Source organism: Odocoileus virginianus, chromosome X (genome assembly GCF_023699985.2).
Source record: "Odocoileus virginianus isolate 20LAN1187 ecotype Illinois chromosome X, Ovbor_1.2, whole genome shotgun sequence".
Taxonomy (NCBI): Eukaryota; Metazoa; Chordata; class Mammalia; order Artiodactyla; family Cervidae; genus Odocoileus; species Odocoileus virginianus.
The window spans coordinates 52,764,173-52,773,689 of NC_069708.1; the positions used below are offsets into that span (position 1 = coordinate 52,764,173).

Genomic DNA, 9,517 nt, shown 5'->3' on the forward strand with positions numbered 1-9,517 from the left:
AAGTGGGAATGGGAAAACTGGAGAGCCACATGAAAAGAATAAAAGTAGATCACTACCTGGTACCATATATAAAACTCAACTTGAAGTGGATTAAAGACTTGAATGTAACACCTTACACTTTTAAACTCCTAGAAGAAATTATAGGCAGTAAACTCCTTGACGTCAGTCTTGGTGCCGAGTTTTCTTTTCTGAAACTGACAACAAAAGCAAAGGCAACAAAAGTAAAAATAAATGGGTAAGACATCAAACTAAAAAGCTTTTGAACAGCAAAGGAATAATCAACAAAAAGCCAACCTAAGTAGAAAATATTTGTAATTTGTAAGTCTGATAAGGGGTTAATATCCAAAATATACAAAGAACTCATGCAACTCAATAGAAAAAAAATCAGTTCAGTTCAGTTGCTCAGTCATGTCTGACTCTTTGCGACCCCGTGAACCACAGCACACCAGGCCTCCCTGTCCATCACCAACTCCCAGAGTCCAGCCAAACCCATGTCCATCGAGTTGGTGATGCCATCCAACTGTCTCATCCTCTGTCGTCCCTTTCTCCTCCTGCCCTCAATCTTTCCCAGCATTAGGGTCTTTTCCAATGAGTCAGCTCTTTGCATCTGGTGGCCAAAGTATTGGAGTTTCAGCTTCAACATCAGTCCTTCCAATGAACACCCAGGACTGATCTCCTTTAGGATGGACTGGTTGGATCTCCTTGCAGTTCAAGGGACTCTCAAGAGTCTTCTCCAACACCACAGTCCAAAAGCATCAATTCTTTGGCACTCAGCTTTCTTCACAGTCCAACTCTCACATCCATACATGACTACTGGAAAAACCATAGCCTTGACTAGATGGACCTTTGTTGACAAGGTAATGTCTCTGTTTTTTAATATGCTGTCTAGGTGCTCGCTTTGGCAGCACATATACTAAAATTGGAACCATACAGAGAAGATTAGCATGGCCCCTGAGAAAGAATGACACGCAAATTTGTGAAGCGTTCCATATTTTTTATGTGGGATTTTATGGCTGAGTCAGTGGTATGTGAGATCTTAGTTCCCCAACAAGAGGTTGAACCCAGGACTTGGCATTGAAAATGCTAACCACTGAACTGCCAGAGGATTCCCTGTGTACATGGTTACAGTTAGGGAAGATGAAAAATTTCTAGAGGTGATGGTTGCACAAAAATGTGAATGTACTTAGTGCCACAGAACTGTATGCTTAAAAATGGTTAAAATGGAAAACTCTGTGTTATGTGCATCTTACCATAATTAAAGTATATATCAAATTATTCCATTTTAAAATGTATATGGATGAAAAGATATAAAAGGATATATCTATAATGTTACCAATAACTATCTCTGGCAATAGATTATGAGTGATTTGAGAAAGTTGTCTTATTTTCTAAATGTTTAAAATTGGTGAGCTGTATAATAAAATGCAGTCATGCAAAATTAAAAGAAAATAATATGCTGTCTAGGTTGGTCATGACTTTCCTTCCAAGGAGTAAGCGTCTTTTAATTTCATGGCTGCAATCACTATCTGCAGTGATTTTGGAGCCCAGAAAAGTAAAGTCAGCCACTGTTTCCCCATCTACTTGCCATGAAGTGATGGGACTGGATGCCATCTCAATAGAAGCTCAATAGAACACAACTCAATAGAAAAAAACTCAAACTGATTTTAAAATGAGTAGAGGATCCAAATGAACATTTTACCAAAGAATACTTTCAGATGGCTAACAGGTACATGAAAAAATGCTCTATACAACTCATCAGAGAAATGCAAATTGAAACCACAGTGAGATATTTCCTTACATCTGTCACAATGGTTATCAACAAAAAGACAACAAATAACATGTTGGCAATGATGTGGACAACCCTTGTGCACTGAAGTTGTTTACTTGCCATACTTGTCCAACTCTTCACAACCCCACGGACTGCAGCATGCCAGGCTTCCCTGTCCCTTCCATCTCCTGAAGTTTGCTCAATTTCACGTCTAGGTGCACTGGAGATGGGAATGTAAATTTGTGGAGCCATTATGGAGAGCAGTATGGACATTCCCCAAAAGTGTAGCAATAGGTAATTGAGACAGGGATAAATTGTGAGTGGCATATGTGAATTCCAGAAAGTATCATATGGTAGTCTACCATATGATCTAGAAATTGCACATCTGAGTATTTATCAGAAGAAAATGAAAACATTAACTCAAAGATATTTTCATACTCATTTACAGAAATAGCTTAAATGTCCATGGATAAAAGAATGGATAAAGAAAATCTTACACACATACACACAAAAAATTTATTAAGCCATAAAAAGAATGAAATGTTGCCATTGGTATCAACATGCTGCTACTGCCGCTAAGTCACTTCAGTCGTGTCCGACTCTGTGTGACCCCATAGACTGCAGCCCACCAAGCTCCACCGTCCCTGAGATTCTCCACATGGATGGACCTTAAGACCATTATGCTAAGTGAAATAAGTCAGATGGAGGAAGACAAATACCATATAATCTCATTTATATGTGGAACCTTAAAAAAAAAGTTCAAAAATACAGAAAACGGATTGGTGGTTGCCAGAGGCCTGGCATGTATTAAATGGATAAAGAGGGTCAAAGGGTGCAAATTTCAAGTTAAAAATAAGCAAGTCTTGTGGATTTAATGTACACCTGGTGGCACAGTGATAAATAATCCGCCTGCCAAGCAGGGGATGCATGTTTGATCCCTGGGTCATGAAGACCCCCTGGAGAAGGAGATGGCAACCCACACCAGTATTCTTGCCTGAGAAATCCTATAGACAGAAAATCCAGGCGGGCTACAGTCCATGGGGTCACAAAAGAGCTGGATATGACTTAGCAACTAAACAACAACAGGGTGACTATAATTAAAAACATGGTATTGCATATTTTAAAGTTGCTAACAGAATAGATTCTCAAAGTTCTCATCACAATAAAAATAATGAAATTGCATATAGTGACAGATGTTTATTAGACTTCTGGTGATCATTTCACAACATATATAAATATCAAATCAAGTACACCTGAAACTAATAAAATGTTACATACCTCAATAATTTAGGGAAATAAATTCTAGTTTTGTTTCTACTCCAAGTGTCAAGGAAGAATGAATATGATATACCTTGTGATGAAGTTCTTTAGGAATATACAGTCTAATTTCAAAAAGATTTTAATGGTTTAGCTAAATATTTTTTGTTTAGCTAATTTTTTCCTCAACTAAACTCTATTCCCAGCACTCTTCCTCTTAACATTTAAATATACTGGGTTCTCTAAAGAATATTGAATCTTTTTTGTAATGGGAAAAATTAATTTTGTCATAGCAATATTCACCCCTAATTCTATCCATTGGTTTTAAAAATGAAGATTTCTATATGTTTCTTCTTACTTAAATAAGAATCTTTATATATATAATGAGTTTTGATTTTATCACTGGCAAAATGCATTAACTTACCCAAGTGCCTTACAATCTTGGAGGCTCAATCTCCCCATTAGGGAGAGAAATAATTATATTACCCTCCTCGTTGTATAAATTAAATGAGAAAACACACCTAAAATATTTATCATAGTGTTCCACACAAATAAATAATATATAAATTCAAGTATGTTACTTAAAATGTTATTATAAATACATTTCTCTAGGGCAAAATTTTCGAGTTGATCATGTCCTTTTTAAATTAATATATCAGCTCTAGGTCCTCTGGAGACAGTGCCTAAACCTGAAAGAATGACTCAGATGTTGAAATACTCAGGTACTAAGGCAGTACTCAGGTACTAAGGCAGACTAATTAGATGGATTTGTATACCTGGACTTATGGAAATACCTAAATACCCAGAAGTTTCTTCAGTAGCTGACCTTTGGTATCATTTACAACTTGTACAATGTATATGTTTAAGGAGAAAATGGTGCTCAAATGTTGGTCTCTCTGAATTTTATGTGCTTTTGGCTGTGGGGCTTATCTGTGGGATAATTAATTTTGGCGAATAGTTGCTGGCCTGGTTTTCTGGAAGTAAGAGATATTCATAGAATCTGGCCCCAGGTCCTTGTGAATTTCTCTATGCTACTCATCCAGATGTTTGGCTTGCCAGAGACTCCTCAATACTAAAATTTTTATACAAAGCTCTTTGCTCTCCACCCCACCCAAGTAGCTTAGTTCCCTCAGGAGTGTGCTCAGAATTGAAATCACTGGAAAATTATTGTAGCTCCAATTGATGATAAAGAAATCCTGAGTTTGCCCCAGAGTTTAACAGGCTCAGATATTTTATAAAAACGAGGTTTTGATAGAGCAAATAGCATCTATAGGCTTTAAAGTTAATGAAGTATATTCTTCATAAAGAATAAAGATGTTCTAACTTGTCATCATGAGATTTTTGTGTTTATTTTTCTTTTTCTAGTTGTGTATCTGGATATATCTATACAATTTATCTCTTCTCCTTTTGAGTATTTGGGTTAAGAATGAGTGTGTATACCTATATACAAATGTAATATATGTATCTTTATCTCCAGTTCAGTTTAGTCGCTCAGTCATGTCTGACTATTTGCGACCCCATTGACTGCAGCACGCCAGGCCTCCCTGTCCATTACCAACTCCCGGAGTTTACTCAAACTCATGTCCATTGAGTCGGTGATGCCATCCAACCATCTCATCCTCTGTCGTCCCCTTCTCCTCTCACCTTCAATCTTTCCCAGCATCAGGGTCTGTTCAAATGAGTCAGTTCTTCAGATCAGGTGGTCAAAGTATTGGAGTTTCAGCTTCAACATCAGTCCTTCCAATGAACATTCAGGACTTATTTCCTTTAGGATGGAATAGTTGAATCTCCTTTCAGTCCAAGGGACTCTCAAGAGTCTTCTCCCTCACAACAGTTCAAAAGCATCAATTCTTCAGTGCTCAGCTTTCTTTATAGGATATGACTACTGGAGAAACCATAACCTTGACTAGACTGACCTTTGTTGAGAAAATAATGTCTCTGCTTTTAAATATGCTGTCTAGGTTGGTCATAAATTTTCTTCCAAGGAGCAAGAGTCTTTTAATTTCATGGCTGCAGTCACCATTTGCAGTGATTTTGGAGCCCAATAAATAAAGTCTGCCACTGCATATAGGTTTCTCAAGAGGCAGGTCAGGTAGTCTGGTATACCCATCTCTTTCAGAATTTTCCACAGTTTGTTGTGATCCACACAGTCAAAGGCTTTGGCATAGTCAAAAAAGCAGAAATAGATGTTTTTCTGGAACTCTCTTGCTTTTTTGATGATCCAGCAGATGTTGGCAATTTGATCTCTGGTTCCTCTGCCTTTTCTAAAACCAGCTTGAACATCTGGAAGTTCATGGTTCACGCATTGCTGAAGCCTGGCTTGGAGAATTTTGAGCATTACTTCACTAGCGTGTGAGATGAGTGCAATTGTGTGGTAGTTTGAGCATTCTTTGGCATTGCCTTTCTTAGGTATTGGAATGAAAACAGACCTTTTCCAGTCCTGTGGCCACTGCTGCGTTTTCCAAATTTGCTGGCATATAGAATGCAGCACTTTCAGAGCATAACCTTTTAGGATTTGAAAAAGCTCAACTGGAATGCTATCACCTCCACTAGCTTTGTTGGTTGTGATGCTTCCTAAGGCCCACTTGACTTCACATTCCAGGATGTCTGGCTCTAGGTGAGTTACCACATCATCGTGATTATCTGGTTTGTGAAGATCTGTACAGTTCTGTGTATTCTTGACACCTCTTCTTAATATCATCTGCTTCTGTCAGGTCCATACCATTTCTGTCATTTATTGAGCCTTTCTTTGCATGAAATGTTCCCTTGGTATCTCTAATTTTCTTGAAATGATCTCTAGTCTTTCCCATTCCATTACTTTCCTCTGTTTCTTTGCACTGACCACTGAGGAAGGCTTTCTCATCTCTCCTTGCTATTCTTTGGAACTCTGCATTCAAATGGGTATATCTTTCCTTTTCTCTTTCGTTTTTCACTTCTCTTCTTTCAAAACTATTTGTAAGGCCTCCTCAGACAGCCATTTTTCTTTTTTGCATTTCTTTCTCTTGGGGATGGTGTTGATCCCTGTCTCCTGTACAGTGTCTTGAACCTCCATCCATAGTTCATCAGGCACTCTACCAGATCTAGTCCCTTAAATCTACTTCTCAGTTCCACTGTATAGTCATAAGGGATTTGATTTAGGTCATACCTGAATGATCGAGTGGCTTTCCTTACTTTCTTCAATTTAAGTCTGAATTTGGCAATAGGGAGTTCATGATCTGAGCCACAGTCAGCTCCTTGTCTTATTTTTGGTGACTGTATAGAGCTTCTCCATCACTGGCTGAAAAGAATATAATTAAGCTGATTTCGGTATTGACCATCAGGTGATGTCCATGTGTAGAGTGTTCTCTTGTGTTGTTGCAAGAGGGTGTTTGCTATGAGCAGTGTGTTCTCTTGGCATAACTGTTTATCTCCAGAATGAAGTAACAGAGATTTTTTTTTTTTAAAAAAGAACATAATACATGTGGCTTATTTATGGTCATGATTTTTAACCAATGATGCTAACTGTCCACATGTTTTAATGCCCTAGTCTAAAGACTGATTAATTTTCCACTAGTCGATGTGATAGCCTGCTTAAGTGTATTTAAAGTCAATTTCTTTCTCCCTGTTTTTATTGTGGCAAATCTACCTTATTCACACCCACTTGGATGGTAGCAACTTAAAAAAAAACTGAAAATAATAAATGTTTGTGAGGATATGGTGAAAATGGAACCTTCACACATTGCTGATAGGAATATAAAGTGATGCAGCTTCAGGAAAACAGTTAGAAGTTCCTCAAAAAGTTAATCTTAGAAAGAAAATATATCCCAGCAATTCCATTCCTAGGTATATACCCGAAGGAATTGAAAATGCATGTTAAAGAAAAGACTACTTGAATGTACATAGCCATACTATTCACAATAACCAACATGTGGAAACCACCCAAAGCAAATGTCCATCAGCTTATGCGAAGATAAACAAAACATATATCAGTGTATTCTATATAATGGAATATTATTCAACTGTAAAAAGAACTGAAGTGCTGGTATGTGGTACAATATCAATGAACCTCAACTATGTGATGCAAAGTAGATTATGCCAGACACAAAAGATCACATATTGAATGGTTCCATTTATATTAAATATCCAGAATAGGAAAATACAGAGTCAGGAAGTAGATTGGTAGTTGTCAAGGGCTGAGGGGAGGAGGGAGGAAATAGTGATTGCTTAATGGGTATTGAGTTTTCTTTTGGTGTGATGAAAATGTTTTGGAGCTAAATAGAGGTATTGGTCACACATATAACATTGTTCAGTTCAATTCAGTTCAGTCACTCAGTCGTGTCCAACTCTTTGCGACCCCATGAATCGCAGCAGGCCAGGCCTCCCTGTCCATCACCAACTCCCGGAGTTTACTCAAACTCATGTCCTTCGAGTCGGTGATGCCATCCAACCATCTCATCCTCTGTCACCCCCTTCTCCTCCTGCCCCCAATCCTTCCCAGCATCAGGGTCTTTTCCAATGAGTCAACTCTTTGCATGAGGTGGCCAAAGTACTGGAGTTTTAAATGTACTAAATACCACTTAATTGTACATTTTATTTCTTTTTTATTTTTTTTCCATTTATTTTTATTAGTTGGAGGCTAATTACTTTACATCATTGCAGTGGTTTATTTTATGTTGCATGAATTTCACCACAAAAATGTTTTTAAAAAGTTTTATCTTATTGGGTTAATGAAAGAACTTTACTGGCTTCTTTAGAAGACAGTAAGCCATCACATTCATGTTGCTTTCGTGGAAATGTGTGTTACAGCAGTGAGGTTCACATTTTCCACTCTGAAGTGAATTGGGTTTTAGAGGGTAGAAGATTCAGAAAAAAACCTCTCTGAGATAAGCATAAATCTTTTTTTATAAAACAATATTAGCCAGTTGAGAGTCCCATTGTCTAGTTAAATGGCTGTTAAACTCATCTGGGTCAACCTAATTCGTGATTATATATCTTTTGGGTGTCATAGATCATGGCCATTGGAAATCAATTAACTTGTTGCATATTGTGCTCCAGTAACAATTCTTGTTTGTACTTCTCCAGATATGAATGTTATTTTATTTGTTTTTCTCTTTGTATTTTCTGTACATTTTCTTTGGAATGCTCTTCTTCTCCTTGGTTACCTAGCAAACTTTTACTTTTCTTTTGAAACCTATGTCAAAGTATTACCTCCTCAAGAAGACTTAGTGGAATAGCAGGAAGGAAAACTAGTATGTTGTACATACTTCTACTAGTCTACTTAGGACAGGTAATTATAATTACATGCTTGAGTTTCTAACTTTCCCCACTAGACTGAGCTCCTTAAGGACAGGAACCTTATCCATTATACTCTCTATGTTCTTTCTACCTGGTAAATTGCAGGACCTTTAAGAGGAATTAATAAACATATGTTAAAAGTCATTTAATTATGCAAAAGAGATTATGATATTGCTTTCCTTGGAGGCAAGAAAAAAATGAAAAGATCCTTGGAAATCTAGTAACATCTGAGAGTGATCTCAGCTGCTATAGAATTCTTTTTGAGAATTTTAGCTTCAAGAAATCCTGTCTCAAAGCCTCAATCATCTATCTTCCCCCAAGATATAATATCTCTGCTGTTTTCTTCCCAGCTTCTCCAGTTCAGAAAGGTTCCTGATTATTTGTACTGGCAAGAGTATTTCCTGTAGATGCTCTTAATGTAAAATACAGCGTTCTGAGATCATGGGATCTACACTTAAGAATTTTTTTTTCTACTTGTATCTGCTGCCATGGCTCAATTGTTCTGAAGACTTGGAAACGTCTTTTGTGACCTGAATTTCTCTAAAAAATGACAACTCCCTCATCCCTAGAGCCCTTGAAGGTCTCTAGAAGCTTTTTTAGTGAGGCAGATGAGTCTGCCAACCTCAGCACTCTGCCAGTTTCCATCCTGTACATGCTTTTAACCCTCAGGGTAGAGCAAATGCCTGGAGATATTCTTTCATAACAGTTATTTGGCAAGAAAAATAGAAAAAAAATGATAGCAGCCAAGGGTCACAGTTTCTACATTCTGCAAGAATATCTTTAAGCTTATTCTCCTTTTATTTTCATAAAGGAAAAAAGTTTAATTTTTGTGACAACAACTTGCATTCTTTTTTGTTTTCTTCCTGGAATGGGACTGTCATAGCTCTAACTCTAGACTACTTATATTCTTTGCATTTTTGCTTTATTTGAAAGTGTCATGCTATACCCCCTACCTTTTCTCTTATTATGCATCTCAGCCTTCCTATGTTTAATTTTCAACTTCTGGAGGAAGACAGTCTTATTTGGGGGACCACTGGCCCTGAATGGCACACATAGATGGGCTTCTGGAAACAGGCCAATCGTCTCAGATTTGTGAGCTGAGCAAAATTATGTATATTTGTATATCATACATTTTTTTGAGTAACAGGATCCATAAATTTCACCAGATTCTCAACATGGTCTATGAGTCAAAAATATGTTCAGAACTATCAGTGCATA

General features: G+C 37.3%; 1 non-coding gene across 1 annotated transcript; it reads left to right on the plus strand.

The window, feature by feature from the left end:
* Nucleotides 1–889: 889 nt before the first annotated feature.
* Nucleotides 890–996, plus strand: LOC139033220 (U6 spliceosomal RNA). Its single transcript, XR_011485843.1, has one exon. It is a non-coding gene; the product is annotated as a U6 spliceosomal RNA (small nuclear RNA).
* The last annotated feature ends 8,521 nt before the right edge of the window (nt 997–9,517 follow it).